We start from the raw sequence: 9,655 nt of genomic DNA on the forward strand, positions 1-9,655 counted from the left end.
GCAAACAAAAACACTTGCAAGCTAATTGCTAAAGCTAGCATGCAAAGCATTACTGTAGTTATGGAGTTTGAAGGCCACAACAAACATGGACCCCACGAGAACTTGTTATTGGACTGGAAAGTACTTCTCATGTATAATTCATGTTGAGTAATTTAAGTAATTACATGCAGTTTTACCAAGGGTGATCATATTTGAGTTTTCAAAAAAAGAGGACACATGGGGCAGGGTGGCAGCACAAATGCTTCCATAACCACGCAACTATGCTGCTAAACTTTAATACACAGATACTCATTAACAAGATAAAAAACAAAAGCCTTTTTGGACAGATTCCTTTCCATTCAACATTTGGCCCTAAGCAAAAATAATAAAATAATATATTTTTTGTCATTTCTTGACAGTTTATTATCATTGAAACTTGTTATTTTCTGTCCACACCAAACTTCAAAAATGAAGCCCTGTATTAAAACGATTTGTTTACACCAGAAATCTCATGATCATGACAGAAACTGACTGTTTAAATTTTAACTGTGTGTTTTAAATGTTACTAAAAGCAAGCACCACATTTTATCAACCAGAAGTAATACAGACTTGATAAATGGTCGGAGCATTGCTAGGATCCTCACATATTTCATATTTTATAAGGTCTGCCTGATAGAATTATAGGAATTGGGACGGGTGGAAGACTGTGGACGGCAGGATCCCGGACAGTTTTGGAATCCCGCCTTGTTTTAGGTCCTGAAAAGAGGACATGTCCGGCGAAAAGAGGACGTCCAGTCACCTTAGTTTTATCTACTGCTAACTATACGCTTATATACTGTTTAAACTACTGACTCTGAACATCGCGTTAGCCCAGAATCTGAAAGCTGCATTGCAGCTTCACTCCAACTGATGGAGAAATATTGGCAGGGCCCCTGTTGGCAGATTTTTCAAGGCTGTGTTTCTCTTTTTGAACAGTAGGTGTCGCAAAGGTTCGCTTGCTGTAATGTTCTATTATCCAGACATGGGATCATTTTGACACCTACCGTTAGAAAAGAGAAATACATCCTTGAAATATCTGTGAAAGTAGCCCTGCCAATATTTCTCCATCTCTGATGTCCATGTGTTTTATTTAATCTGCATTAAAACACATTAATGTGTGTGTGTGTATGTGTGTGTGTGTGTGTGTGTGTGCATCAGTTCTCTGTTCTTGATCTTCCAAAAAATTTTCGGGACTGGGACTTATAATCTTCAAATCTAGGCTGAAAACTAGTTTATCTTTTGGTAGTTAATGCTCCACATAGATAAAGGCGGCAGATCCAGGGGGTCCATGGACACAGGGAATTATAGTAAACTGAGACGCTGGTGTCGTCCGCCGCTTCACGCGACCACTCAGGTTTGTTGATGGTGGAGCGGAGGGATGCCTGTGTTTCAGTATGGGAAGCCGTTCAGGAAATAATTATAATGTATTTTGTACACATATATAGGGTTATGGAGAAACTACTTGGTTTAATGGCACATACATTGGTTTTAAACTGTTGGTTTGTATATATCGGTTTGTGAGTATATATTGGATTATCAGTTTATACATTGGTTTCCTAGCATATATATTGGTTTGTATGTATTGGTTTGTTGGTATATATATATATATATATATTGGACTCTCAGTACATACATTGGTTTTCCAGCGTATATATTGGTTTGTGTATATCGGTTTGTTGGTATATATATTGGTTTGTGGGCATGTATCGGTTTGTGGGCATGTATTGGTTTGTGGGTGCATACATCGGTTTGTGGGCATGTATCGGTTTGTGGGTGCATACATCGGTTTGTGGACATATATCGGTTTGTGGGCGCATATATTGATTTGTTTATATCGGTTTGTGGGCATATATATTGGTTTGTTGGCGTGTATATTGGTTTGTGTATATCCGTTTGTGGGTGCATATATCGGTTTGTGGGCATATGTATTGGTTTGTAACAAACCAAACGTCGATTGAGTAAAGGAACAAAGAAAATATTTTGTACATGTTTATGGCTTGTTTTGTGTGTTGTGAGGGTAAACAGTTTGTTACTTCCTGTATTTAGCGCTATTCATTAGTCCATGAAGCGTTAAAAGCAATGTGCGCAGCATTATGTACACATCGAACAGTCCCTTTCGTTCACCGCGGCTCTGCGAATCAGGAGCTAACTTCAGCGTCGTAGAAAACACATTGTTGTAGAACGTAATCCAATCGGCTAGTCTGAGCTTTGTTATCTTTATTATGACCTTTATTTAGTATTTATAATCGCGGAGCTCGATCACCGGGCCACTTGGTTTTTTTTGGAATATGTCAAAAGTTTGTCCAAACTGAGGTTCATTAAAACCGCGCAGCACAATCAAAACAGGCTACTCGCTGAACAGCACTGAGCGGCAAATTTCTACCATGCAGCACAGAATCCAATATATATGTCCACAAACCAGTATAAACAAACCAATATATGACCCACAAACCAATATATGCACCCACAAACCGATATAAACAAACCAATATATGCACCCACAAACCGATATAAACAAACCAATATATATGCCCACAAACCTATATAAACAAACCAATATATGCACCCACAAACCGATATAAACAAACCAATATATGCACCCACAAACTGATATAAACAAACCAATATATGCGCCCACAAACCGATATATGCCCACAAACCTATATAAACAAACCAATATATGCACCCACAAACCGATATAAACAAACCAATATATGCACCCACAAACCGATATAAACAAACCAATATATATGCCCACAAACTGATATAAACAAACCAATATATGTGCCCACAAACCGATATATGCCCACAAACCGATATAAACAAACCAATATATGCACCCACAAACCGATATAAACAAACCAATATATATGCCCACAAACTGATATAAACAAACCAATATATGCGCCCACAAACCGATATAAACAAACCAATATATGCACCCACAAACCGATATAAACAAACCAATATATATGCCCACAAACTGATATAAACAAACCAATATATGTGCCCACAAACCGATATATGCCCACAAACCGATATAAACAAACCAATATATGCACCCACAAACCGATATAAACAAACCAATATATATGCCCACAAACTGATATAAACAAACCAATATATATGCCCACAAACCGATATAAACAAACCAATATATATGCCCACAAACCTATATAAACAAACCAATATATGCACCCACAAACTGATATAAACAAACCAATATATATGCCCACAAACCAATATATGCACCCACAAACCGATATAAACAAACCAATATATATGCCCACAAACCTATATAAACAAACCAATATATGCACCCACAAACCGATATAAACAAACCAATATATATGCCCACAAACCAATATAAACAAACCAATATATGCACCCACAAACCGATATAAACAAACCAATATATGCACCCACAAACCGATATAAACAAACCAATATATGCACCCACAAACCGATATAAACAAACCAATATATGCACCCACAAACTGATATAAACAAACCAATATATGCACCCACAAACCGATATATGCCCACAAACTGATATAAACAAACCAATATATGCGCCCACAAACCGATATATGCCCACAAACTGATATAAACAAACCAATATATGCGCCCACAAACCGATATATGCCCACAAACCGATATAAACAAACCAATATATGCACCCACAAACCGATATAAACAAACCAATATATGCACCCACAAACTGATATAAACAAACCAATATATATGCCCACAAACCGATATAAACAAACCAATATATATGCCCACAAACCGATATAAACAAACCAATATATGCACCCACAAACCGATATAAACAAACCAATATATGCACCCACAAACTGATATAAACAAACCAATATATATGCCCACAAACTGATATAAACAAACCAATATATGCGCCCACAAACTGATATAAACAAACCAATATATATGCCCACAAACCGATATAAACAAACCAATATATGCCCACAAACTGATATAAACAAACCAATATATATGCCCACAAACCGATATATGCCCACAAACCGATATAAACAAACCAATATATATGCCCACAAACCGATATAAACAAACCAATATATGCACCCACAAACTGATATAAACAAACCAATATATGCACCCACAAACTGATATAAACAAACCAATATATGCGCCCACAAACCGATATATGCCCACAAACCGATATAAACAAACCAATATATGCACCCACAAACCGATATATGCCCACAAACCGATATATACAAACCAATATATACGCCAACAAACCAATGTATATACCAACAAATCGATATACACAACCAATATATACGCTGGAAAACCAATGTATGTACTGGTACTCCGATATATATACCCACAAACCAATATATATGCTAGGAAACCAATGTATAAATTAATAATCCAATATATACTCACAAACCGATATATACAAAGCAACAGTTTAAAACCAATGTATGTGCCATTAAACCAAGTAGTTTCTCCATAACCCAATATATGTGTACAAAGTACATAATAATTATTTCCTGAACGGCTTCCCATATTTCAGGATGTTCCCGCGTCTGTGTGTCCTTCTGGTTCTCTCCTTTTAGTTAAAGCTATCATAGTCAGATCTGCTGGAGTCATTAGCCACACTCTGTAAATGTTCACATTCTCTGCTTTACATTCATCCAAACAGATCACAACTAACTCCATCCCTCTACCTTTTTCCAGAGTAAATGACTGCCCACCTGTCCATCTGGACACTGATGGATGACTGTCGAGCTCCTGCTCCACGCTTCAGACCAGCTGCCCACACTCCAGCCACCACCACTGGCCTCGGAGCTGCCCCTACACTGAAGTTCTCACTGACCCCTAACTATTATCACAATTACTATTACCACTATTATTATTATTATTATTATTATTGTTATTATTATTATTATTATTATTACTATTATTATTACCACCACCATCATTACTTTCTTTATTTACTATTAATACTTCTATGATTGTATCAGGACACATGAGCATAACAGCAGACCTATGTGATGGTACTGTGACCTTTTGTAAGTAATGTGTAGGTAGATTGACCCGAGGAGGGTACGTCCCCCGTGTGAGCCTTGGTTCCTCCCAAGGTTTCTTCCTCAGCTCTGAAGGAGATTCTCTGTGTCACTGTTGCCCCTGGCTGAAAGTGTAGTGTTTCAGTGTAGTGTTTTTTGTAGTGTTGCACTTGAATTATTAGTAAATATTTGCAGGAGCTGCTGCAATATATACTGCTATGTAAATCTCTGTTACTGCTCACAGGGAAACCACTCATATTTATTTGTGTGTGTGTGTGTGTGTGTGTGTGTGTGTTCAGCCACCACCATGGAAAACTGAAGTAAATATGATGTCTACCTTTGCATGCAATCAGACAGAAACTGCTCTAGAGCTTGGCATCTTTTGCAGAATAGACTCATACATATATACACACAAGGACATATAGTACGACTATCTTTAGTATAGTATGACTGTCTTTACATGTGAGTTCAGTGAAAGCTTTCATTTATGCCAGATATTATTGTTGATTTTGCTTGTTTAGATTTATTTTGTTCATTTATTTTGTCAATAAAATGTGATAAGACGACTTCTGCCTCTGGTCTCTTCTCTTTTGACAGCTAGTGGGGGGATGACAGGTAATGGGCCTTTACCTTGACAGTGGGGAGGGGACCTTTCACCTGAGTTTTCACACTTATCTCATGCATATTCAATGTAGGAACCAGTGACTGAGAAAAACACTGTAATAATTTGGGTGTGTAGGAGTGGCCAAGGAGCAAGGGGATGAGGTATATGCAGGAGACTTTAATAACAATAAACCAAAGGTAACTAGACAGAGGTAAGATAACACTAAACAAGACTAGATGCTAAATACAAAACACAGGTAAACACTAAACAAAGCTAAACCACTAAACAAAGCTAAACCACTAAACAAAGCTAAACACCAAACAAAGCTAAACCACTAAACAAAGCTAAACCACTAAACAAAGCTAAACCACTAAACAAAGCTAAACCCTAAACAAAGCTAAACACTAAACAAAGCTTCTAAACATCAAACACGGTTAAGCATTATACAAGGACTATACAGAACAAAGGGGGTGAAACACATAGCAAGGCTAAACACAGAACAAGGCTAAGGAACAGAGACATTAAGCACAACAATGACCCACAACAAGAAACACTGAAGAGGACTATATAAAGACCACACCAACAACAGACACCTGGACACTAGATACACAAGGGAAGGGTATCACATGACCTGAGAACAAGCAGGAAGCAGACACAAGACAGGGGGGAACAGTCTTATGACGAGGGGAGCACAAACAAGAAACAATACAAAACAGAACACAAAACTAAGTGTTACGCTGCGCTGTGTATGTGTGTGTTTTCTCTCTCTCTCACTATCTCTGTAAATTTATAGGTTCTGCAATCTGTTCCAGTCCATGTTTGTTCACCTGTCTAGAGTTCATTCCATGTTCCAGTTCGTGTGTTTGTTCACCGTCCAGAGTCCGGTCCAACATCCAGTCCAACATCCAGTCCATGTGTTGTCTGTCATCACTTCGTCTACGTCATCTCGGCGGGAATCATAAATACGTCTGTGTACGCTGTTAGGAAGCTTTGTTTTGTGCTGTGATTTGTGTTGTGTATATTGAATTCTGTTTGCCTGGTTTTGACTTTGATCCATTCCTATTTCGACTACGAGTTTGTGTTTGCCCTTTTTGAATACTGATGCTAGGTTTATCTTTTGTAAATTATTGTAACACTGTGTATATATTTCACCAGAGTAGTGTTGGCTGCCGTTTGTTTTGGGAGTGGGTTTTGTGTGTGTTTTTGTGGATAGACAGGGAGTAAGGTAAGGTGTTGTCTTTTGTTTCCTTTTGTTTTCACTTAGGTAAGTTAGAGTTGTTTGTGGGTCAGTTAGGAGGGGTGTTTGTTTGTTGTTTTTGTCGGCTAAAGGCCATCCTGAAGTTCACTGGTGTTTGGTTTCATTGTAAATATCACATTTACAATTTATATTCTATTCATTATCCATTCTGTGTTTCCGTTTGTGTCCTTTCTGTTTCACCATTTACATCTGTTACAGTTATTCCCTTCACATATATTAATTTCAACCCATTCCTCATTCTGTTACGGCTCAACCCTAGACTGGGTCGTAACATAAGCACGTTACAAACAGTGTCACCTCACATTTGTTACGCTCTAAGAATAAAACCACATCCAATTTATAAAAAATACAATCAGCAGTGTCCCAGCTAGCAAGGTAGATCTGGCCCAGTTCCAGCTAATATTGTAATAATTTAGAATATTGATGTAATGACTGGGACACGAATGACAGAAATGAAGGGAGGACATTGAACTGGAACGAGCTTTAAAATGAATGAACTCTGAATGAGAAAACAGAAGGTGACAGAATTGAACCGCTGTAAAAACACAGAAGAAGACGATGAAGATACGCACACTTGTCAGTGACTGCAGCGCGCGAGCAGCTCTCACCAGCCTCAGGGAACAGCTTCATCCATCCATCCATCCATTATCTCAAATCAAATCAAATTTATTTATATAGCGCTTTTCACAACTGATGTTGTCACAAAGCAGCTTCACAGAATTCTGTGAACCGCTTATCTGTAACCGCTTATCCAATTTAGGGTCGCGGGGGGTCCAGAGCCCACCTGGAATCATCGGGCGCAAGGCGGGAATACACCCTGGAGGGGGCGCCAGTCCTTCACAGGGCAACACAGACACACACACACACACACACCTACGGACACTTTCGAGTCGCCAATCCACCTGCAACGTGTGTTTTTGGATTGTGGGAGGAAACCGGAGCACCCGGAGGAAACCCACACGGACACGGGGAGAACACACTCCTCACAGACAGTCACCCGGAGCGGGAATCGAACCCACAACCTCCAGGCCCCTGGAGCTGTGTGACTGCGACAACTACCTGCTGCTCCACCGTTCCACCTCAGCTTCATCCCATAAGTATTTCAGTTTAACCTTATATTTTTAGATACATATGTATTTTGGTATCGCCCAAATGTAGTTAACATCGTTAATGTGATGTACGTTATTCTATCAACTGCTATATGTTACATACGTAATATTGAACCGCTTTTTTTTTTTTCAAATGACAGACTTTAGCTAACCTGTTTAACTCTAGCGAGCTCTTTTTTTTCCTCTGACATAGAAAACATTTAAATGACATGACACTCGCTCATACATGAGTTATTATAATTTGAGTAATTATGTGGTTTGATGGCGTATTTTACAAGACGATGTGAGCATCTTTGTGGGGTTTTATGTCCACAGAACTGCATACCTTAGTATAAGAAATAAAATAAGAAATAAACTGCTTAAACACATTAAGAAGTACTAGCTAAGTAGGTTAAAATACATTCTCAAACTCAGTGCTGGTTTCTGGTGTAATGTAATGTTATAAATATATAATTCCACATACACTAATCCTTTGTTAGGGAGTAGCAGTGATTTTGGGCTAGTGATTAATGGGTTGAAGGAGGTTATATTGAAAATGATAGAAGCATATTCACTGAGAGAAAAAAAAATCATGTGAAGTAGTTTATTTTGGAGTTGGCTAAATTTTTCAAAATTATCTATGAACATGAACTAATTAATTTTCTTTGTGTAATTAAGTAAAGATGGACTGCAGTAAGAAAACTAGTGGGCAGTGAAAAATGCAGGTGGGCAGGGAGAAACGCAGATAGGTTCATTTAAAGGCTAAGCACCACTTAATGGACCTCCGTGAATATTTCACATTATTGTAGTTACTGACAGATATAAGTGTGAATTAAAATGAAAATAGCTGCTTAATTTGCTTTAAAACTGACAATTTTATTAAATTGCCGGAAAAACCAGAGCACGCTACGGAAATTCTCGAACGCAACCGTGACGTCACTGGTGGACAACAGCTGAACAACGCCGCGGTAAAACACCGTTATGACTGACTGTTATGACAGTATCTAGCTAAATAACCAACATTATTCATGACAATAGCCTAGCAATAAGCTAAACTCAAATGTAGAGGTACCGTTATTCTTGTAAATGTGATTGAAGTCGAACTCGAATTCATCCGACACTATAAACCTCTTGTCGAAACCAAAAGTCTTGTCGAGAAATGTTTAGAACGTGTTTTTTCACAATATATCAGCACTTCTGAAAATAGGTTTTTGGAAAGTCTTAATTTAGAGTGAATTTAATCAAAAAATAGATGTATGACACTCTTACTGATTCAACATTGTTGTTGCAGAGATTATTCTGAAGAAATGCATGTGTAACACTTTGAGAAAAAATAATTTGAGATGGGTGTAATTTGTAAAAAAAAAATCAAGGCCTGTCAGACTACACCAGAGTGTCTGAGAACCACTTTGAATTGCTTTTGTGTGAAAGATGGTCTATAAAAAAACTCGACTTACCTTGTCTTCTACAGAAAAAGAGGTGAATATTTGTGGGGATTACTGTGTAAAATAAAATAACACAATGTAAGTTCAGAAGATGGAAGGAGGCGTATGAAATCAACACAATTTAAAAATCCACAATTATAATAGAATAACTTACAATTATGTTCCCGAACTAAAGGGAAGTGAACATA

Source organism: Hoplias malabaricus, chromosome 6, assembly GCF_029633855.1.
Source record: "Hoplias malabaricus isolate fHopMal1 chromosome 6, fHopMal1.hap1, whole genome shotgun sequence".
Classification (NCBI taxonomy): domain Eukaryota; kingdom Metazoa; phylum Chordata; class Actinopteri; order Characiformes; family Erythrinidae; genus Hoplias; species Hoplias malabaricus.